Here is a 24,842-nt window from a genome sequence, read left to right on the forward strand (position 1 = left end):
AATCACTTCCACTGACTGGAACAGCCCCCCTAGAACAACTTCAGTACTCATTTGAAAGAACGTTTGAGTCCTCCTCAATGATTATGATCAAACATTTTTACCAGATCCTAAAAACATTCAGATGTTCTCTATTGAATAGTCTTCAATCCTTCTCCGATGTGCTTTTGGCAATCCAAGGGGTAAAGCCCCCCAATTCTCAACCTGCTCCATTCCTGTCGTGTTAACACATACATCCTGCGTCCAATATCAACATACAATGAGAAGATGGAACATTTGACTTGAAAATTATGATTACTACAAACCTCCGATCACTGCATCAAAATTCACTCACTGATAACTTCTACAAAAAGAAATTAAAGTTCAAACACTGCATTTCGAGTTCTGAATCCATCACATCTCTAGATCTACGATTTCTAACTGAAACTTGGATTAAAGACTATTCATAAGCATCTTTGACTTGCTTTCCTAACTGGACTATTCTATAACTCTCCTGTTTTAAAAATAAGATTGGGGTGATGCTGCAGTGATAAATAAAATATCCATTAGCTGCAAACACCTTTATTTAGCTTCCTTCTCCACCTTCCCATGCTTTGTGCTATTATTACTCAAGTCCACTGACCCCACTTAGGTCAATGGCCTCCACCTGGAAGATCTCAGCAACACTGCTGCCTCACAATATCCTACTTTCCTACTCAATAATGATCTCCGTAAGAAGCCTATACATACAAAAGGTGCCTTTAACAATCCAATTCTTTACAAACAGGGGTCTCTCACTTTATATCCAAATTGTAGTAGACTGGTTGAGCCATTCAGATAAGGGACTTATTCTGAGAACCAAACAGGCAGTGAGCTAACATGGGGCATGAATCCATGAATATGATACCAACAAGAATAGATTTAATAATCTCTTAATATTTTCACAAATAACATGTTCCTACGTTACTGTTCATATTGCTACAAAATGCTAGATACTTGCCTTTTTGACTCACAAATTCTAAAATATTGCACACTCTCTAAACCCTCCCTTAGACCAGCAGTCCCCACACTCCTCCTTGCAAGAAAACGACTCCTTCATACACTTGGAAGGAAACCTCTTAATCTAAACTGAAAACCTTCTCTTATATGACTGATCCCATTCCTGTACCCTGGATCCCAGCAACCATACCAGCCTCAAGTCTCTTAAGTCACAACCCTCCTAAAAATTAATAATCAAATAAAATCCTCAGCGGCCCCCTCTGATCTAAACAAACTGACTCGTTGCTGGATTGCCTGCTCTTGCTAAATTTCTGGTAAACTATATTAATACCCAATCCAATCAATCCCATTGGAGATTATATCCTCTTCAATGATTTCTAGCCTCCATTTCAGATCTGACTACAGCACGGAGACTTGAGGGCTTCCTTTAATTGTCTTTCCTCTGCAGCACTGATTCCAACAGAAAGCAAATCTCTGGCTAAACCTGTCACTCGTTTCCAAAGAGTGCCCTATTATTCTAGTCTCTCCCTATTGTGTTAAATTACATCTTGACCCTCACGAAGCTCTCTTTCACTCTTCTAGCACGACCCATCATAAATATATTGAACATATCCGGCAAAACCCATCATAAATATACTGAAGATATGCAACCTGAGAGTCCTCCCTCCTACGGACATCCCTATCCCTACATTTCACTATTCACACTCAACCCTTAAACTAAATTTCTTTTTTTTCTCTGTCTTTTACTTCTGCAAACTCTAGGGTAGACTACTTCTGTCACATTGACTACACAACAGCTGTTACTAAATGCGCCAAAACTCAAGGTATCTTCCCTGGTTTGAAACCCATTCTAACCAGATATTTTGGGACTGTTGGGTGAAATCCATCCAGCTTTACATATGTGAGCTGTTCATGGATCTGGTCTCATTAGGTTTTGCTAGCAATAAGAAAAAAAGTCAGCTTTGTTATGCTCAGATTGATATTGCTGCTTAACACTCAGGTTTGGACAAGACAATCTGGAACTGGAGAATGTGCTTGATTTTGAAATGGTTCATCACAAGTTTCAATGGATACTTATTAGCAACTGATTTCTTGGAGATGCCCAGCTGGGTATGATGCTTCGAGAAGGAAAATAGCTAGTGCAGTCTAGTGTTGTTGAATCCCATGTGCACTGAAAAGATATTGATTAGGCCAAGATGGTTAAATGTATCAAATAGAGAAGTGAGGTCTTGCAGGAATAAGAGGCACGGGTCATCAGTTTCTATAATGTGCATGGCATTCCCTACAACAAGGATGGTCACTGTAGGAAGCTGGGTCTTTAGACAGTGGACCAAAACGAGGTACACTGTGTAACAAGTCCAAGCATATCCAAGAGGAATTACAGAGGCACAAATGAAAACCCAAAAGATCTCTTTTGTGGTACTGGGCTAGCAGTTAGGCATTTCAGAGGGTAGTGCTGAGCATGTATTGCACACACAAAGAAATACATCAATTTATAAAAATAACATACTTTTATATAAATGTTGATATCAAGATCATCAGAATCGGGTGAGTACTTTCGAGTTAAAATATTTTAAGAATTTTCTAAAGTTGGTACTTGTTGGAGCGGTAATGTTATTTAATGGAGGAAAAGCATATACTGCACACAGGTACTTGGTAGCGACTTACAGGACCCATCTTTTGGAGTTAAGTTAAGTATGGGGCAAAGTCCAAAGCAGCACCCACAGGTCACTTAGGTAGGCACTGAGGTGTCCACGTGCAGAGGTGCTTTTCAGCCTCGGGTGCCCTAATGGCATCCTATGGGAAAGAAACAGACACTGCATACCGGTACTTAGCAACGACGTATAGGACTGTTCTTCTGGACTTTAGACGAATATGAGGCAAGGTACAAGGACACAGCAACAATTCACCTCGGGGGCTCTGGGGCATCCACGTGCAGAAGTGTTACGGCACCTGGTGTCCCATTCACATCAATGGAGATCGGTCTTGTCAGAAAGAGGCTGCAAGCAGGGTCTGGGCAGACAGGGGGAACCCACAGGGGGCTTGACCCTTGAGAGCCTCAGGAACGTAGGAGCATCATTGACCAACTTCTCCTTGGGCTGTGAGGCTTGGGTGCAGTGGTGTCTTTTGGCACAGTGTTCTGGTGCAGGGGATACTTGTGGTTGGAGGGGAACCTGCAGAAAGTGGCTCCTGGCGGCGTCTGGAAGTTCACTGTTGTCAAAACCAAGGAAACTAATCTCTTGGTGGCAGACTGGTGGAAACTATTCAATCAGCCCACCAGTAGTTGGCAGGTTTTCAAGGGGCACCTCTAAGGTGCTGTTTGGGTGCATGTATTAATAAATCCATCACTGGAATCAGTGTGGGTTTATTAATGTGAGAGGTTTGATACCATAAATCCCTATTTTCAGTGACGCCATCATGTAGCTGTTGAAATATTGACCAGTGGTCAGAACATGTATATAAAATGGCTTCTCTATTCACTTACTATGACTAAGAATCGACAAAGCCATCATGCAGATATGCTTTCACCTGTAATATAATGCACCCGGTCTTAGAGCTGGAGGGCCTGCTGTAGGGGTGACTTACAATTATTAAAGGCAGTGTTAGGGGACATGGCACGTAGGTGCATGGCATGTTGTGTTTTCATTTTTTGGAGCACCCGGCCACGCAGTCTGTAGGAGTTTGGCACTGGGTCCCATAGAGTAGCACAAGCTGTGCTGCAGCTCTTGGAGGATCCTGTTTAGTACCCCTGCTCTAGGTACCAGAGCCACCATTTACTATGGACATATGGAGGTGCTAAAGGGCCTGGTGACTGACCAGGTGTCTTGTTTCGGGGAAAGGCCACTTGCACTGGGGACCTGGTTAGCAGGATCCCAGTGCACTTAAGTCAAAGTTGCAACAAAAACCAGACAAAAAGTGGGGGTCTTCTGCAACCAGAACCCGGTTTGCTACTGTGTTCTATTGCTGTCGGTTACAAACTTTACAATTATTCCAATCAATAGCGGCTAGTAGTTTATGGTTCACACTTAAGATTCCTTTTATTGTTTCTTTGTTGTTTTAGCGTAATTTTGATCATTAAAATATGCTAAGTTTCTAAAATTGGAGTGGGACTTTTATTGTGTATTCTTTGACTTTTTAACTGTTTTGGTACTTCAAAATGCTTTACAGTTCCATAAGTTAAGCCTATCTTCTCTGTGCCTTATCTAGTAGAGGTTGAGCTTAGGTTTCAATTATTGAAACCTTTCCTGGACTACAAAAGAATAATGCCAATATTACTAATAATGCACCTCCTCACAATCATTATACATCTTACCAAAACAAGTACAGGGAGAGCAGAATTATTAGGCAAGTTGTATTTTTGAGGATTAATTTTATTATTGAACAACAACCATGTTCTCAATGAACCCAAAAAACTCATTAATATCAAAGCTGAATATTTTTGGAAGTAGTTTTTAGTTTGTTTTTAGTTTTAGCTATGTTAGGGGGATATCTGTGTGTGCAGGTGACTATTACTGTGCATAATTATTAGGCAACTTAACAAAAATAAATATATACCCATTTCAATTATTTATAATTACCAGTGAAACCAATATAACATCTCAACATTCACAAATATACATTTCTGACATTCAAAAACAAAACAAAAACAAATCAGTGACCAATATAGCCACCTTTCTTTCCAAGGACACTCAAAAGCCTGCCATCCATGGATTCTGTCAGTGTTTTGATCTGTTCACCATCAACATTGCGTGCAGCAGCAACCACAGCCTCCCAGACACTGTTCAGAGAGGTGTACTGTTTTCCCTCCTTGTAAATCTCACATTTGATGATGGACCACAGGTTCTCAATGGGGTTCAGATCAGGTGAACAAGGAGGCCATGTCATTAGATTTCCTTCTTTTATACCCTTTCTTGCCAGCCATGCTGTGGAGTACTTGGACGCGTGTGACGGAGCATTGTCCTGCATGAAAATCATGTTTTTCTTGAAGGATGCAGACTTCTTCCTGTACCACTGCTTGAAGAAGGTGTCTTCCAGGAACTGGCAGTAGGACTGGGAGTTGAGCTTGACCCCATCCTCAACCCGAAAAGGCCCCACAAGCTCATCTTTGATGATACCAGCCCAAACCAGTACTCCACCTCCACCTTGCTGGCGTCTGAGTCGGACTGGAGCTCTCTGCCCTTTACCAATCCAGCCACGGGCCCATCCATCTGGCCCATCAAGACTCACTCTCATTTCATCAGTCCATAAAACCTTAGAAAAATCAGTCTTGAGATATTTCTTGGCCCAGTCTTGACGTTTCAGCTTGTGTGTCTTGTTCAGTGGTGGTCGTCTTTCAGCCTTTCTTACCTTGGCCATGTCTCTGAGTATTGCACACCTTGTGCTTTTGGGCACTCCAGTGATGTTGCAGCTCTGAAATATGGCCAAACTGGTGGCAAGTGGCATCGTGGCAGCTGCACGCTTGACTTTTCTCAGTTCATGGGCAGTTATTTTGCGCCTTGGTTTTTCCACACGCTTCTTGTGACCCTGTTGACTATTTTGAATGAAACGCTTGATTGTTCGATGATCACGCTTCAGAAGCTTTGCAATTTTAAGAGTGCTGCATCCCTCTGCAAGATATCTCACTATTTTTGACTTTTCTGAGCCTGTCAAGTCCTTCTTTTGACCCATTTTGCCAAAGGAAAGGAAGTTGCCTAATAATTATGCACACCTGATATAGGGTGTTGATGTCATTAGACCACACCCCTTCTCATTACAGAGATGCACATCGCCTAATATGCTTAATTGGTAGTAGGCTTTCGAGCCTATACAGCTTGGAGTAAGACAACATGCATAAAGAGGATGATGTGGTCAAAATACTCATTTGCCTAATAATTCTGCACTCCCTGTATGTTGGAAACAGAGTCTTGAACCAATATGTTTCAGTTTCTTGACTTGAACCATGTCCCCAATCTGGCAGTCATGATTTTCCACACCATGCATAACCACATCTGTTTTTGTATTTCTTTTAGCTGGAACAAAACCATCCTTTAATAAAACTAAACTATCCACCCAGGAAGGAATCTTAACTAAACAGCGGCTACCTTAGGACCGGATGATTACCCTAAAGGAACACGAAGGGAGCATACCAGCCACATTAGTAAGTCTATTATGGAAATACCACAGCATGTACTGTAGAGAGTTTTTTGACATCTACACTTTTTTACACTGGCTAGTTAGAGATGACTCTTGATCATTCTATTCATTCTCTCAAGTAATTGGTTTGCAGTAGGACAGCAGAGTACAGACTTAAGGTGGTTCACTGACATTTCCTGATGAAAATTTTTCATATAAAAAAAATATATATATCCATCCAATTATGTCACAAGAGTCATAGGAATAGCCTCTGTCTTAAAGGTTTTCCACCACAAAGTGCACAAGTATGTTAGCAGTGGAGTTATGTCACAATCCAATGAGCACTTTAATCCACCAAGTTAGGAATACATTTCCCATCCAAACCCCTACAGTTCAATGGACCAAAATCAGTCTGTTGAAGGCTTGAAATGCAATATAACAGTTGACAGATAAGGTTTCCACACTAGCTGCAGGAAAGTGACCTCTTTCTTGGCATGGTTACCCCCATTTGTTGCCTGTTGTCAGTGTGCTGGACTGTGTTCACTGGGATCCTGCTAACCAGGACCTCAGTGATTATGCTCTCTCCTCTAAACTTGGTTGCTACTAACCTTTTCTTCCCACAACTGGCATAATGGTCCCCCCCATGTAAGTCCATAGTATATGGTACCTACCCAGGGCATTGGGGTTCCAGGGGAACCCTATGGGCTGCAGCTGTTATTCTGCCACCCATAGGGAGCCAATACAAAGGGCTCTGCAGGCCCGCCATTGCAGCCTATGTGAAACGGGTGCATGCACCCTTTTTTCACTACAGGTCACACAAGGTCACTATAAAGTCACCCAAATGGTAGGCCCTCTCAGCCCAGACGGCAGGGTGCAGGTCCCTGCGTGTGAGGGCACCCCTGCACTAGCAGAGCTGCCCCCACGAACCCCAGATCCATTTCCCATTGAATTTGTGAGTGCGGGGACGGCATTTTACGTGTCTACTGGACATAGGTAACTACCTGTGTCCAGCTACATAAAGGTAACGCCGAACCTGGCCATGTTTGGTATCAAACATATCAGAATCATACCCCAATACTGTTGCAAATATTGAAAGTATGATTCCATGCACTCTGGGGCACAATGGAGTACCCCCCCTGCATTGCTACCACCAGTCTTACAGGGTTTTCCGGGCAGCCCAGCTGCTGCAACCCCTCAGACAGGTTTCTGCCCTCCTGCTGCTTGATCTGATCAAGCCCAGGAAGGCAGAACAAAGGATTTCCTTTGGGAGAGGGAGGTAACACCGCCTCCCTTTGGATTTAGGTGTGACTGGCTTGGGAGGGGTAGCCTCCCCAAGCCACTGGTTTGTTTTGAAGGGCACATCTGGTGCCCTCCATGTATAAACCAGTTCTCACTGGTTCAGGGACCCTCAGTCCCTGCTCTGGCATGAAACTGGACAATGGGAAGGGGAGTGACCACTCCCCTGTCAGTCACCAAGCCAGGGGTGGTGCTCAGAGCTCCTCCAGAGCCTCCCTGGGTTCTGCCATCTTGTTTCCAATGTTGGCAGGGAACTCTGGGAGCATCTGTGTGGCCAGGCCAGGCAGGTGACATCAGAGCCCTCTCCTGATGGGTGCTTACCTTGTTAGGTGACTGTTAGTAATGGGGTTTCTGATTGGCTAGGGTACGCACCTAAGCCAGGCAGAACCCACCCACTCTCGTCAGGGCAAAGAAGTTACACGTCCAAGATAACCCCTGCTCACCCCCTTGGTAGCTTGGCACATGCAGTCGGGCCTAACCCGGAGACAATGTGTAAAGCCTTTGCACAACACATGTGACGCAATAAAAACACCACAAAGTAAACACAATACTGAGCTAGGCAAAAATAAACTGTATTGCACAAAACATAATTAGACCAAACATTACATGTCAGGAATACCATGCTACCTTAGCAGTTGTCAGAACGTTACACAGGTTACTAATACTCTGCAAGAATAAGCAGTAGTCACATTAGAACACATAAGTAATCCGGATTCTACAACATAAGCAGTAGTCAGGAATCACAGTAAAGAAATAAATGCACTGGTCATAAAAGTATCATACATGCCTACATCAGGATCATTATAAAACCAAATGGCAAGTAATCAACACAAAACAGTTTGTCAGGCCCCTAAAAGGCACATCAGCAAAAAGACACAGGTTAACATAATTCACTCTCCATGTCCATACTACGAACATTTGAAGTCTTATGAGCTTTTGAAAGAACCTGGTTTATGCTGCCAATGCACCTCTAGTGCCGCGATGTAAACAGGCAGGACCCCCAGCGCTTCCTGCGCAACACAGGGGCTGTGTGCTGATCCTAGGGGAGAGGGGGTGCGTTACACACCCCCTCAGGTGGTGGGTGTCGGGGCCTCTCCTGGGGCCCACGCCTAAACAAGCGCCAACACGGTCTGTGGGCCCCCCCACGGGTCGCTACTGACCCTCCTTGGAAAGGAGGGGGGGGGGGGGGGGAAGAGGCGGGGATGAAAGTAACTTGAACCGCAAGGGGGTTAAATGTACCACAAGCAAAGGGTTCCCAGGGGTGAGTGTGTCTGCCCTCCTGCGTTACTCTCCGTTGCGGTCCAGAGCGAGGAGGTAGACAGGGACCTCCCGAGGCTAGGATTTCCACTGAGTAAAGGAGGAAAAGAGAGAGGCACACAACGAGCTCTCCAGAGCCCCACGTCTCGCTTGTTCCTAGCCACACCTGCACTAGAGTCTGGTGCGCGAACTCCTCCCGGGTTGTGGCAGTGACGTAGATGGATAGTGCACTGGGGGCGCTCTTCAGAGCGGGCCTCGCCCTGGGGGCACTTGTTGAAGCACAAGACAACGGGCGTTGCAAAAAGGATGCCCGGGCTGCGGCGGTCATCTCCTTCACAGCGAGGGGCTTCCGAGTGCCCAGGGCCCCATAAGAGTGCTGCACTCGCCGCTAAGTCCGCCACAAAAGTGCTGCACTCAGCCCCGCCTCTCGCTTCTCTCAGCCTAGGAAGGCTATTCAGTATGTAAATGCACCTCTGTAACACCTCCACCCTCCTTGTGTACAGGCTGTCTGAAAAGTATGCACAAAGCCCAACTGTCACTCTGCCCAGACGTGGATTGGAGTCAAGTTGCACAGAGAAATGCTCACTTTCTATAAGTGGCATGTGGGGAATAATAATAAAAAATACACCTACACCACCAGCCTTTCTCACTAACATTACAACCATACCAAACATGCCTACGCTAATCCTCATAAATCAGACAATAACACACATACGGCAGGGCATTTCCAATGCAATCCTATAAGAAGGCTACACTCACAGCAGTGAGACACCAAGTTAGGCTGTTTGTCACTACCAGGACAGGCCACATTACTAGGCACATGTCCTGCCTTCTACATACATGGCACCCTGCCCAGAGGGCTAGCTAGGGCCTACCTTAGGGGTGACGTACATGTAGTAAAAGGGGAGTTCTGGGCCTGGCAAGTCAATTTAGATGCCAGGTCTCTGTGGCAGAAAAATGTGCACACAGGCCCTGCGCTAGCAGGCCTGAGACAGGTTTGAAAGCCTACTTCAGTGGGTGGCGCAAGCAGCGCTGGAGGCCCACTAGTAGAATTTAATTTACAGGACCTGGGTATAGCGATACCACTTTACAAGGGACTTATAGGTAAATTAAATATGCCAATTAGGTATAAGGCAATCATACCAAGTTTACAAGGGAGAGCACATGTGCTTTAGCACTGATTAGCAGTGAAAAAGTGCTCAAAGTCATAACGCCAGCCAACCAGGGTCAGAAAAATAAGGAGGAAAAAGACAAAATGTTTGGGGAATGACCCTGTAAAAGGGCCAGGTCCACCAGTGACCAATTCCCCTTTCCGGGCTATTTGGGTCTCTCTCTTGGGTGGGTCCTCGGATTCGCCTTGCAAGATTCCACAAGGACTCCTCTGCAACCTCTGCTTCGACTTCAGGCCTCCGGAACCGCGACTGGACCCTCCAGGAACAGACAAGCTGCAGATCCACGAGGAAGACTCTTCTGCAACAATGTATCCAGAGTTCCTGACAGCTCTGCAACAGTTTCCGTGCCATGCATCCTCAGAAGACTGCAACTCTTCAGCCTGCACAAGAAGAAGGAATCTCCCTTGGAGTGAAGGAGTCACTCCCCTGCAACCACAGGCACCCACGACAAGCAACGACCGGCTGCGTGGATCCCCCCTCCTGCCGAGCTGCATGGATCCTGTGCCTTGCTGGTCCCCGGCAGCACCTCTTTTCCACTAACCACGAGTTTGGCTTTGCCCAGGCTTGATGGTGGAAATCCTGCACAGACACCCGTCTGCACTTTTCCTTCTGGCATGGGACATCTTCTACATCCATCAGGAACTCTTCTCTGGCTCCCAGGCTCTGGAGTACTGTGATTCTTACCTTTGTGGTTTTCCAATACCCCCCAGCTCACCTCTACACAATTTACTTACCTAGGTGGGGGTACCTTGTTTCCTTTCCATTTTTTTGTATATGGTTTGTGCTCCCCCTAGGGTCACTATTGGTTATTCCTATTTGCACTGTTTTCTAACTTTTTCTATGTCTATTTCTGATTGTTAGTGTATATATTTAATGTATTATTTACATCCTAAGGGTGGGTCACCTGTCTAGTATTTTGTGGTGATTTGAGCCAAAAAAAAGTATCTTTATTTTTGTACAACTGAGTGTTTTCTTTCATGTGTGTAAGTTGTGTGTGACTACAGTGACACTGCACAAGCTTTGCATGTCTCCTAGATAAGCCTTGGCTGCTCATCCACAGCTACCCTCTATAGAGCCTGGCTTCTAGACACTACCAACACTTAACTAACAGGGGATACCTGGTATAAGGTGTAACGCGCCAGGCCAGCTTCCTAAACTAGCTCTGTCCTATCACTTGTTATCTTTTATTCTACCATATAGTCTAGCCCAGGACACTAGCACTGAGACCCAACTTAATTATTATGCTCTTAAATGTTCAGATAAGCATGTGAATCACCTAGGCCAACCATGTAGTATCATATGCTTGATTTCAACCACCAAAGTATAATTCCATATATCCCCAAACACCTCCCACTCATCTCACTTGACATCTTTCAAGTTTACTTTCAACTCCATTTGATGAGTTTGTAAGAGGCACCATAGACAGGCAATTAGTTAAGGTGTTTCTTAATCTCAGAATTCAAACTCAGTGTTGAATACTTCCTAGTGCAAATAGCAATGAGCAATTTTAGCATTTGTATGCTCTCAACGTTTTGAAGCAAAAGCATGAATCTAAGTGTTTGTGATCCCCCAAAATCTTCTTTAACTCAGATCGCCCTCTAATCTCCATGCCTTTTTTATTTGTTCCCTTCTTTTACATCTTTATTGCCTCTTCACTTCTCTCTCAAATCTTTCTAGTTATTTCCGTCTTCTGCATTTAACATTGTTTACCTTCCTATCCTTTTTCAACTCTGTGTCCCTTATTCGTATCACATTCTCCCCCCTTTGTTATTGCTTCTTTCTCCATTCCCCTTCCCATTTCATTTAAGTAGTTTAGCCTCTTTGAGATTTCTCTTCACACTCCATCACTCCCCTTTTCACTTTACAGCAAATTATCCCCTCTCTTGCTCTTGGTGCTTCACAATCCTCTCCCCAGCTTTTTGCTCTACATCTCACAATTCTTCCTCTCACTTTAGATCTTTATCTTACCATTATTTCGCTATTACCCATTATGTCTCTTTACTTCTTTTCTCACTTCCTCTCCTGACCCTTTTTTCTACCTATTCTTTCTGTCCTTATTTTCTTTCTCCTTTTCATGGTCATCCTACTTCTTTCAGTGTTCCGACTTTCCCATCTTCTTTAGGACATTTCTCATCCTATTCCTAATCTTCCTTTATGTTCTGTCCACCCACTGTTCTCCTTCACTTTTCTTTATTTTCCTCTTCTCTTTACTTAATCATCTTTCTGAAGAGATGCACTACAAACACATAATTCAGAGTTTGCAAGTGACTACATCGCTCTCCATAAAAAAAGTCTTCCCCAAACCCACAAGAAGATGTCAACACACAGCCTGGCCAACACACAGCCAGGCAAATAAACTCCCAAAAACACTTATTGGGGAAAAATAAACTAGCTGGTGGAAAGCAGCTGAGGACTGTCTTAACTCTCAGTCCTAGTGCTACTGCACTGGGTGCAGCACTGATAGCCACCCCACTGAGATAAACTCAATAACTTCAGTTAATCTTTGCTGGTAGGGTGTAGATCGTTTTACTGTTTCAACCATGGGATCATTAATTAACTCTATTCACAATGTGTTGTATAGGTAGGTGGCTCCCTAATCTAACATTTGTGATGGACAAGTCTACATTTCTTAACTTCATCCATACTTTTCTAAGTAAAGAACTAAGGATCTCTACTGAGGTAATGTGGGACTATGTATAGTTTTCAGAACAAAGCCTTCCACTTCATGCTGCAAGATGGTTAAAAAAAAAATGCAGTAGCGGAGGCCAACTCGAATCTTATCCATTCTAACCTAATGGCGTTATGAAGGAGGTAAGGGAGCTCGGCTTTGGGTGAAGTTCCACCAGATGGTAGGCAGTGGAATAGTCCATGAACGCAAAGAAGATACTCTTCAATACTTCTGAGCAGCTGAGTAATTTCTGGAGTGAGGAAAGTAGATAATACCAATGCTCTCTCTTCCGGTAGTGTGGTTGAGCAGTTAGGCTTATCAGAGGGTAGTGCACACAGTGTTAGTGTACACACACCCTCAATGACGAACTCCAGGTCAAAGGTTTTTATATAGCAAAAATTTACTCTTTTTACTTTATTTCTAGAACCACAAGATTCAGTTCGCAGGCAAATACATTTGCGAGTATCATGCAAATTTATCAACACCACTTTGTTTCAATTTGGTAAGTTAAACATTTTTCAAGAAAATAGGAAATATCTGTTTTAAAAGTTGACTGTGCAATTTTCAGAAGCAGTTCTAGGAGCAAAGAAAAGTTAGTAACGTTTTGAGGTAAGTACAAAACTTACAGTTCCAGTCTCCAGGGGTTAGGATGTCCACAAGTTGGGGGGTCAAGCTAATCCCAAACACCCATCACCAGCAGCACGGGGCCAGCCGGGTGCAAAGGTCAAAGATGATGAAAGATTTAAAATGGAGTCCTATGGAGACTGGGGGCAGTCGTAATTGGGCCCGTGTCTTCGGCAGGAATACCTTGGGGGCTTATGTGAGCACTAGGGGAGGTTGGGGGGTATTTGCCCAGGTCAGCACCAAACACACACCTGCAGGGGACGCCGGGTGCAGGCTTCTAATGCTTTTTAATAGGGGGACCCCGGGGTCACAAAGACAATACAGGCTAGGCCCAGGGGGTCGGTCTCGGAAAACCAAAGGCTGCACAAGGAGGGGAGCTGCCTGCTGAAAGTTGCTGGACTGGTGGTCGGATACTCCAAGGCCGGGGGCCGTGGGTGCAGGGGTACCTTGAGGCGTCTGGAATCTTCATCCAGTTTTCTCATGGTCGGGGGGTCCTCAGGATTTAGGCCGCAGGCGTTGTTTTGGCCCAGAGGGTCATCCCAGAATGGACACTTGGTCAGTATCGCTTGGGGACCTGCTCTGGACCAGTGGGCCACCTGGACACCAGCCATGGGCGTTGGGTGCAGTGTGGGCAGGACTCACTGATCTGGGGCAGTTCTGGAGTCATTTGCTGGAGCTTCTCTCTGGACAGGGCCGCTGTCCACAGGAGATCTTTGTCCTCTGGTGTGCAGGCATTCCTCTTGAGGCTTTTAAGAGGCTGCTGGTCCTGCAGATAGCGTTGCCTTTTTGTAGCAGGCTTTCAGAAGCTGGCGACAGGCCTGTAGTGCCAAATCAGGTGGTGTCTTCAGTCTTCTCTGCTGGGGGTCAGCTTAGCCATCCTTTCTTCATGTCGTCTTCTTGAGGTCGTCAGGAATCTGGTGAGGTGGGTTCAAGAAGGCCCTTAAATCCTAGATTTAGGGGAGTTGCAGGGGTCAGTAGTCAACAGCTACTGTCACTGAGGGTAACTATACCCTTCTGGTGTCCACTACCTTTGGGGAGGGGGACACAACCCTAACCCTATTGGTCCCTGTCATCCAAACCAAGATGGAGGATTCTGAAAGGGGGGGGGGTGGTTGGGGTCACGTTAGCTCTGGGGCGGTCGCAGCTGAAGGGGTAACTCCTCCTTGTTTTACCTAATTTGCCCACGGACTTGCTGCCAAGAGTGGGGCTTTGTCTTTGGGGAGAGAGGGAAGCATCTCCACTAGCTGGAGTGCCCTGGGGACTGTAACAAAAGGCCTGAGCCTATGATGCTCACCAACAGGTGTTACGATTCCTGCAGGGGAAGGTGTGAGGCACACCTCCACCCAGTGCAGGCTTTGTTTCTGGCAACGGAGAGCACAAAGGCTCACACCCCATGTGGTCAGAAACTTGGCTTGAAGTGGCAGGCTAGCACAGACCGGTCAGTCCTGCACTAGATGTTTGGCTAAAATGCAGGGGGCATCTCTAAGATAATGGAGCTGTGGAGTTCGCAATGACAAACTCCCAGCCCATGTACTTTATATGGCCAAACTGCACTTATAATGTATAAGAATGGACATAGACACTGTAGGATCATATTGCTTATGCAGCTATGCCTTCACCTGTGCTAGAGTGCACCCTGCCTTAGGGCTTTAAGACATGATAGAGAAGTGACTTACCTATGCCACAGGCAGTGGTTTGTGGGCATGGCACCCTGAGAGGGGTGCCAGACAGACTATCTTTTTCTCCCCACCAACACACACAAGCTGCAATGGCAGTGTGCATGTGCTTGGTGAGGGGTCCCCTAGGGTGGCAAAATGCACGCTTGGGGACCTTCCCTGGCCACAGGGCCCTTGGTACCATGGGTACCTTTTACAAGGGACTTAGCTGTGTGCCAGGGGTGTGCCAATTGTGGGAACAATGGTACAATTTTAGGGAAAGAACACTGGCACTGGGGGCTGGTGAGCAGGGTTCCCAGCACACACTCAGTCAAGTCAGCTTCACTATCAGGCAAAAAGTCTGTGTGTGTGCGAAGGGGGGGGGGGGGGGGGGGGGGAGGGGGGTAACCATGCCAATTGCCAATAGTGGCACTTGCCTACAACTGGTAAACAGCATATCAAGACAGAAGGCTTCAAAGGCCTCCCCCGCCTTTGATATGCGACCATGACAAAACCCCCCCCCCCTCCTCCCCCAAGACAGGGGAAACATCACCCTTGCATAGGGACTATTGGGCACCAGGACAGATGGGAAAATAAGCTATTAAGGAGATGTGTTCACCCTTAGGCTAGTACCAACCCCTAAGGTGGGCTACTTGAAGTGCACACTACTAGGAAAACTTAACCATCTCTGTTTTTGGTGCAATTAGGTACTCTGGATCAAGGTTATGCCTACTTCCCACAGGAAGTGGTCATATAGAGGGTGTAGTCACCATAAAGGTCGGTAGCCCATTGGATACTACCCGACACTACCTGTAATGCCCCTAAATACAGTATGTAAGTGACGCCCATGATGCCAGGACCTCATATTCAACGGACTCCAAAAGACAGACAAAGAAGAGCCAAAGAAAGAACTGAGGACCTGCGACTCACTTTGTGCAAACCGTACCAGCCTGTCTGCTACTACAGACAACTGCAACATCTTGTCCTGCTGCTATGCAACCTATGAAAGCCTGGGAGGACTGACAGCACCTCGCCAAACAAACAACATCTCCTGTGGAGTAGAGGGGCTACTTTCCTGGTTCTTGCAGGCACAAAAAAAACTAGTGCCTCTGACCGCCATGACCCACTGGACCAGAAACGTCTGCACCCAAGCCCCACAGCCCCAATCCAGAAGAACAGACTGTGTCCCTAGCACCAAGACACCCTCAAGAGCTGAGCCCCCACCCCTCCACCTCCTTTTGGGTTTAGCCAGACTAGTCCCCCAGTCTCTGCCTGCAGGAAAAGCAGGAATGGTGAGAGCCTCTTCACTGCCGTGACCCGATGCCTGAAAGCACCGGGGCACCCGAGCTCCACAGCCCAAGAATAAGTGGACCAACTGTGTCCACGGGGTCCTTAGACCCTCCAGAGCTGAGCCTCCCTTTGGGTTTGGCTGGACTGGTCCCCTAGCCCACACCTGCAGCCTGTTTTCACAGGCAGCTACAAAACAGAGGGTCTTCAGCAGTGCGACCCCACTTTCAATGACGGGAACAGGAAGGGTGAACACATGCAGGCTAGGATGTCAGATGGCCATCACTATGTCATTTTGTGCAGCACACACTTGACTAAAAATTACATTCCCACCACTGTCATTCACTGCACTGCCTGGGGTGGCAGGACAGTAGCCGCTGTCATTCAGAAAAAAGGTCGCCAGCATGGGCCGTATCCAGGGAGCATGCCTGATTGTTAAGCTTACTGGGAGGAGCAAGGGCTGTCCTGACACACCTAGGTGGAAGTGTTTCTCAGAACTATTCCAATGTCTTGTCACAAAAGCAGGCATACATTTTTCAATGATCATCATGAAGAAAGGTAGGTAAGTGGCGTACCAGCAAACTGGGAAGTCAGTGGTAGAGACTGGCTTTCTGAAATAGTGTGAATAGTTGTCTGGAGAGAATGAGAGGAAGATGCCTTTTACCAGGAAGATAATGAATATGTTGAGAACTGATGTTAATGATTACCTACTTCTTCAGGTGAACACCAAGTGTAGCATGCTACAGACTTTGTATATGCAGGCTTTGAGGATAGTGAGGATGTCAGCAAGGTCTATGACTGAAACCATCTTGAAGGTGGCCTACCTGGTTATGTTGCATGCAGTGACAGTTGTAGCTTGTTTTGAACTTTCGATGTCCTACTCGATCTTGACATTTTTTTATGGAGAATTGATGGAGAGGGATGGCCTTGTTGGTACAATGAGGTAACAGTGGGGAGGAGATTTATTTTATGTGATAACAAAAATTCTGATGAGGTTCCCGCAATGGATGTGTTGGTGAAGAAGTAGACAGCAGATTGTTCATAGTTTCCTGAAGTAGTCTTTGAGTTAGGTGCTGAACCATTTCTTATTTTCCTTAATGGTGAAAATGTTGCTGTTGCTCTAGGTGTACCATGGAGTGCAGGACATGGTTTTATAGGCTGCAGCTTCAGAGAAACATTTCTGCTGGTGTTTGCTTGCAGGGAGTGGGGTAAGAGTCCACTGAGAACCAGACTATTCATCCCTGAGGAATGTTACCCTCTGAGTAATTGACGCTCCATTGCCCAAGACTGCTTGAACATGAAGCATAGGCTGAGCTCCAAAACTTACTATAAACAATTTCCCCCAGCGCAACTCACATCATTATCCACTATATCCTCCCGTACTGTACAAATTAACTTTGTAGACACTATGTTACCCCACACCAAATATTGTACCTCCTCATTGTTGGAGGTTGGCTATTTATGTAAGGTACCAAAGTAGGGGGTATCCTAGTCCAGGCGATCTTTAATGGCTTACAGGACTTAAATTAATAATCCCCAAAAGCTATTTTTGTGGTAGTGTAGGCGAACAGTTTAGGCTTATCAGAGGGTTGTGCTAAGCATTTGCTGAACACAGAGAGTGAATAAATGAGAGACACATTTAAAAAGAAACTCAAGACCAATTTAGAAAATCAACGCACATTTTTATATTAATTTACACAACAAAATAGTCAAGATCAGGTAAGTACTTTCGAGTTAGAGATATTTCAACACTTAGAAGAAAATTAGTTACTTACCGGTCACTGTAGTTCTCCAGTATTGGAATCTTTCATAGATTCACATGCTTGAATCACTCCCCATCGTCGAGATGGGAGCCCCGGGTACAATTACACAAGTAGTGTTGAAACATTAATACAAGGGCCCTAGGCCTCTTCAATTTAATAGTCTATCATAGTCATTTTTAGAAAAAGGACCAAACTTGAGCATCCACCAATCAGACGACACCACCCTCTAGAATCCTCCTGAGGGAAGCTCCAGCACCTCAGATTTTCCAAGCACAAGTGCATTAAGGGCAGGGGCAGGGGCAGAGAGATGAAAGTGAGCATCTCCGGGGAGGCGGGTGGGTCGCATGTGAATCTATGAAAGATTCCAATACTGGAGAACTACAGTTACAGGTAAGTAACTAATTTTCTTACTCCAGTATTGGAACTTTCATATGCTTGAATCAGTAACGAGCAGTGCTTATGCACACTGGAACATCGTAGCCATGTACGTCACAAAACATCTGTGTGTATATATATTATTTCTTCAACAGATGGACTGATAGCCATCTGACGGCTGCACCGATCCCATCACGTATCTCCCAAGTGTCGAAGTCAATTGAGTCCAAAGCGCTCGTATTTAGTTGATAAATTTATTTATTTAGCTTATATAGGTAATTCAGAGTCCCGAATGAGATGTCTGTCAACGCGTTTCGGCAAAACGCCTTCTACTGGACAGTTTGGCTAATCAGCCGGCATCATTTACATATAGCTATTACGTCCTACATTTATTTCTATAACACTGTGATGTACTACAAACGCGGCGGCCATTTTGAAGTGTGTAATTATAATTATTATAGATACAACAATTAATAGAGGAATAAACCTACATTGATGCCAATATTTACAGATAACATCAAAGTTAAAATTGGACAGTCATAAGGAATAAATATTGAATAATAAATATATTAGGAAAAAGGACAATTGCTTCCAATAATTCATAATGTTTGATCATGTAAAAACATTAATTAAAAAACAAGAACAATAATAGTATAACTATAAACGAAGAAACAGTAATATCAATTTTTTCAATTTTACAAGGTTTAAATTATCATTCGTTATATATACATATAATTATTTATAATTAATTAGTATCTTGTATTAAAATCATGTTTAGGTAGTGACAATAGTTATGTTTTAATACCATAGTTTTTATCGGATGCCCGTATAATCAAATCTAGTTCCTCACTGTCCTTATCTGTATACTAGGTAATTCCATACACATAAATATGTTGTATTAAAATGAGGCATTGGCGTAAAGTGCAATGTGCTGAAAAACTAAACTAATAATAAGTGCAAAAGAGCATATAAAGTGCATAGAAGTGTTACAAAAATTCCAATTAAAAACAGTCAGATCTTTTGATCTTTTGGTCCATGTTATAATCTAGATGTGCATATATACCTCTATATATGATATTTAATATTCTTCAGTCGCCAAGTTATAGAAGAATAAAATGGAATCAAACATCATCATCAATGGTATAGTACAAATCTGTATACGAACTAATTCCATCTATGTTTCATCAGTTTGTGATATGAATTCAAACTAGGGAAAGTTATTAAGTCATGTCTATTTTACAGATTACATCATGGCACGATCATTTAAGTAGATAAGATCTTATCACCCATCTTCCTAAAAAGGAAATATAGATAACATACTACCAAATTAGCACTACTATTTTTAGGAATTGAAACACAGGGGGAGTCTCCATCTAAAAAGCAATGAACAGTGTGTTTTCATCTAAGATGGACATAGAGCTCAGCATCAAGATTGTGCCCCAATGGGGACTCAGATCCCAATAATAAAATCATCTTGGATTCCATTTGTCTGAGCTCGAGTGTTCTATTGCCACCTCTGGAGTTGTTTTTAATGTGTTTGATGCCATAGAAAGCTAAAGTGCCACATTCTCCTTTGTGTACTTCCCAAAAATGTTTAGCCAGAGGATAGGTCTTGTCCTGATTTTTAATGGCTCTAAAATGCTGTAAGAACCTAACTTTTAATTTATGAATGGTACTGTGTAAAGAAATGGCTCCCTGTTGCAGTTACCCCCCACTTTTTGCCTGATACTGATGCTGACTTGACTGAGAAGTGTGCTGGGACCCTGCTAACCAGGCCCCAGCACCAGTGTTCTTTCACCTAAAATGTACCATTGTTTCCACAATTGGCACACCCTGGCATCCAGATAAGTCCCTTGTAACTGGTACCTCTGGTACCAAGGGCCCTGATGCCAGGGAAGGTCTCTAAGGGCTGTAGCATGTATTATGCCACCCTAGAGACCCCTCACTCAGCACAGACACACTGCTTACAAGCCTGTGTGTGCTGGTGAGAACAAAATGAGTAAGTCGACATGGCACTCCCCTCAGGGTGCCATGCCAGCCTCTCACTGCCTATGCAGTATAGGTAAGACACCCCTCTAGCAGGCCTTACAGCCCTAAGGCAGGGTGCACTATACCATAGGTGAGGGTACCAGTGCATGAGCACTGTGCCCCTACAGTGTCTAAGCAAAACCTTAGACATTGTAAGTGCAGGGTAGCCATAAGAGTATATGGTCTGGGAGTCTGTTTTACACGAACTCCACAGCACCATAATGGCTACACTGAAAACTGGGAAGTTTGGTATCAAACTTCTCAGCACAATAAATGCACACTGATGCCAGTGTACATTTTATTGTAAAATACACCACAGAGGGCACCTTAGAGGTGCCCCCTGAAACTTAACCGACTGTCTGTGTAGGCTGACTAGTTCCAGCAGCCTGCCACACCAGAGACATGTTGCTGGCCCCATGGGGAGAGTGCCTTTGTCACTCTGAGGCCAGTAACAAAGCCTGCACTGGGTGGAAATGCTAACACCTCCCCCAGGCAGGAGCTGAGACACCTGGCGGTGAGCCTCAAAGGCTCACCCCTTTGTCACAGCCCAGCAGGGCACTCCAGCTTAGTGGAGTTGCCCGCCCCCTCCGGCCACGGCCCCCACTTTTGGCGGCAAGGCTGGAGGGAACAAAGAAAGCAACAAGGAGGAGTCACTGGCCAGTCAGGACAGCCCCTAAGGTGTCCTGAGCTGAGGTGACTAACTTTTAGAAATCCTCCATCTTGCAGATGGAGGATTCCCCCAATAGGGTTAGGATTGTGACCCCCTCCCCTTGGGAGGAGGCACAAAGAGGGTGTACCCACCCTCAGGGCTAGTAGCCATTGGCTACTAACCCCCCAGACCTAAACACGCCCTTAAATTTAGTATTTAAGGGCTACCCTGAACCCTAGAAAATTAGATTCCTGCAACTACAAGAAGAAGGACTGCCTAGCTGAAAACCCCTGCAGAGGAAGACCAGAAGACGACAACTGCCTTGGCTCCAGAAACTCACCGGCCTGTCTCCTGCCTTCCAAAGATCCTGCTCCAGCGACGCCTTCCAAAGGGACCAGCGACCTCGACATCCTCTGAGGACTGCCCCTGCTTCGAAAAGACAAGAAACTCCCGAGGACAGCGGACCTGCTCCAAGAAAAGCTGCAACTTTGTTTCCAGCAGCTTTAAAGAACCCTGCAAGCTCCCCGCAAGAAGCGTGAGACTTGCAACACTGCACCCGGCGACCCCGACTCGGCTGGTGGCGATCCAACACCTCAGGAGGGACCCCAGGACTACTCTAAGACTGTGAGTACAAAAACCTGTCCCCCCTGAGCCCCCACAGCGCCGCCTGCAGAGGGAATCCCGAGGCTTCCCCTGACCGCGACTCTTTGAATCCTAAGTCCCGACACCTGGGAGAGACCCTGCACCCGCAGCCCCCAGGACCTGAAGGACCGGACTTTCACTGGAGGAGTGACCCCCAGGAGTCCCTCTCCCTTGATCAAGTGGAGGTTTCCCCGAGGAACCCCCCCCTTGCCTGCCTGCAGCGCTGAAGAGATCCCTAGATCTCCCATTGACTTCCATTACAAACCCGACGCTTGTTTCTACACTGCACCCGGCCGCCCCCGCGCTGCTGAGGGTGAAATTTCTGTGTGGGCTTGTGTCCCCCCCGGTGCCCTACAAAACCCCCCTGGTCTGCCCTCCGAAGACGCGGGTACTTACCTGCAAGCAGACCGGAACCGGGGCACCCCCTTCTCTCCATTCTAGCCTATGTGTTTTGGGCACCACTTTGAACTCTGCACCTGACCGGCCCTGAGCTGCTGGTGTGGTGACTTTGGGGTTGCTCTGAACCCCCAACGGTGGGCTACCTTGGACCAAGAACTAAGCCCTGTAAGTGTCTTACTTACCTGGTTAACCTAACAAATACTTACCTCCCCTAGGAACTGTGAAAATTGCACTAAGTGTCCACTTTTAAAACAGCTATTTGTGAATAACTTGAAAAGTATACATGCAATTTTGATGATTTGAAGTTCCTAAAGTACTTACCTGCAATACCTTTCGAATGAGATATTACATGTAGAATTTGAACCTGTGGTTCTTAAAATAAACTAAGAAAAGATATTTTTCTATACAAAAACCTATTGGCTGGATTTGTCTCTGAGTGTGTGTACCTCATTTATTGTCTATGTGTATGTGCAACAAATGCTTAACACTACTCCTTGGATAAGCCTACTGCTCGACCACACTACCACAAAATAGAGCATTAGTATTATCTCTGTTTGCCACTATCTTACCTCTAAGGGGAACCCTTCGACTCTGTGCATACTATTCCTTACTTTGAAATAGTGCATACAGAGCCAACTTCCTACATTGGTGGATCAGCGGTGGGGTACAAGACTTTGCATTTGCTGGACTACTCAGCCAATACCTGATCACACGACAAATTCCAAAATTGTCATTAGAAATTGATTTTTGCAATTTGAAAAGTTTTCGAAATTCTTAAAAGTCCTGCTAGGGCCTTGTGTGTTAAGTCCCTGTTTAGCATTTCTTTTAGAGTTTAAAAGTTTGTAAAAGTTTGAATTAGATTCTAGAACCAGTTGTAGATTCTTAAAAAGTATTCCAACTTTTAGAAGCAAAATGTCTAGCACAGATGTGACTGTGGTGGAACTCGACACCACACCTTACCTCCATCTTAAGATGAGGGAGCTAAGGTCACTCTGTAAAATAAAGAAAATAACAATGGGCCCCAAACCTACCAAAATACAGCTCCAGGAGCTTTTGGCAGAGTTTGAAAAGGCCAACCCCTCTGAGGGTGGCAACTCAGAGGAAGAGGATAGTGACTTGGAGGACAATTCCCCCCTACCAGTCCTATCTAAGGAGAACAGGGTCCCTCAAACCCTGACTCCAAAAATAATAGTCAGAGATGCTGGTTCCCTCACAGGAGAGACCAACACCTCTGAAATCACTGAGGATAGCCCCAGTGAAGAGGACATCCAGTTAGCCAGGATGGCCAAAAGGTTGGCTTTGGAAAGACAGATCCTAGCCATAGAGAGGGAAAGACAAGAGATGGGCCTAGGACCCATCAATGGTGGCAGCAACTTAAATAGGGTCAGAGATTCTCCTGACATCCTAAAAATCCCCAAAGGGATTGTAACAAAATATGAAGATGGTGATGACATCACCAAATGGTTCACAGCTTTTGAGAGGGCTTGTGTAACCAGAAAAGTGAACAGATCTCACTGGGGTGCTCTCCTTTGGGAAATGTTCACTGGAAAGTGTAGGGATAGACTCCTCACACTCTCTGGAAAAGATGCAGAATCTTATGACCTCATGAAGGGTACCCTGATTGAGGGCTTTGGATTCTCCACTGAAGAGTATAGAATTAGATTCAGGGGGGCTCAAAAATCCTCGAGCCAGACCTGGGTTGATTTTGTAGACTACTCAGTAAAAACACTAGATGGTTGGTTAACTGGAAATGAAGTGTGTGACTATGTTGGGCTTTATAATTTGTTTATGAAAGAACACATTTTAAGTAACTGCTTCAATGAAAAGTTGCATCAGTATCTGGTAGACCTAGGTCCAATTTCTCCCCAAGAATTGGGAAAGAAGGCAGACCACTGGGTCAAGACTAGGGTAACCAAAACTTCCACTGGGGGTGACCAAAAGAAAGGGGTTACAAAAACTCCCCAGGAGAAAGTGGGTAACACTAGAAACAAAGAAAAAGAGTCCTCTGTAGGCCCCCAAAAACCAGAACAGGTGGGTGGGCCCCAAGACACAACCCAAAACAAAGGTGGGTACCAGGGTAAGAACTGGGATGCCACTAAGGCATGGTGCCACAACTGTAAACAGTCTGGGCACCACACCAAGGACACTTCTTGTCCCAAAAACAAACCCCAGAACAAAATTCCTGGGGTAACCAGTGTAGCCATGGGAGATGACTCCTCGGATGAGGAGGTCTTCCTAGCCTTCAACTGGAAACAGGGCCCAACAGGTGAGTTGGAGATTCCAGAGGGAAGTAGACACTTCCACCACCTACTGGTGAATGGAATCCCAACCACTGCCCTGAGAGACACTTGTGCCAGTCACACTATTGTGCATGACAGGCTGGTGCTCTCAAACCAGTACATCCCAGGTGAGACTGCCAGGGTAAGAGTTAGCCTAGACAGGGTCACTAAGAGGCCTGTGGCTTTAGTGCCCATAGAAGTGGGTGGCACTCTTAGCTGGAGAAGGGTAGTAGTCAGTACCGACCTCCCCCTTGATTGTCTCCTTGGAAATGACTACCCAGAGGTTAGTCAGAGCCCAAGAGAGGAACTGGTCCAGTGCCAGTCCTCTCCCAAGGATTCTGGAAGTCCTGCCTCTGCAGTAAATGCAAGCAGGCCCCAGAAGAAGAAGAAAAGAAAACAGAGTAGGAAAGGTGGACAACCTTTAGCCAAGGTTCCAGCAAGCCAAGGAGATTCTGCTCCAGTAGGGGAGAACTCCAAAAATGGCTCTGATAAAGTCCAACCTGACCCACAAGAAGTCCTGGCTAGTCAGGCAACTGTTAAGCCTGAGTGGGTGGCTCCTCAGCTAACAGAAGAAAGAGTGGAAGAAGGGTGTTTACTACAAGATGTGGTGACCCCCCACTCTAATACAGCAGACAGGCACCCTGAACCCAAAGAAGCCTGT

General features: G+C 45.5%; 1 protein-coding gene across 1 annotated transcript in view; it reads right to left on the bottom strand.

Annotated features, from left to right (window-relative positions):
* Positions 1-24,842, bottom strand: part of BAP1 (BRCA1 associated deubiquitinase 1) — a 174,739-nt gene that overhangs the window by 48,158 nt on the left and 101,739 nt on the right. The window lies entirely within an intron of this gene.

The sequence above is a fragment of the Pleurodeles waltl genome, chromosome 9, assembly GCF_031143425.1.
Source record: "Pleurodeles waltl isolate 20211129_DDA chromosome 9, aPleWal1.hap1.20221129, whole genome shotgun sequence".
NCBI lineage: Eukaryota > Metazoa > Chordata > Amphibia > Caudata > Salamandridae > Pleurodeles > Pleurodeles waltl.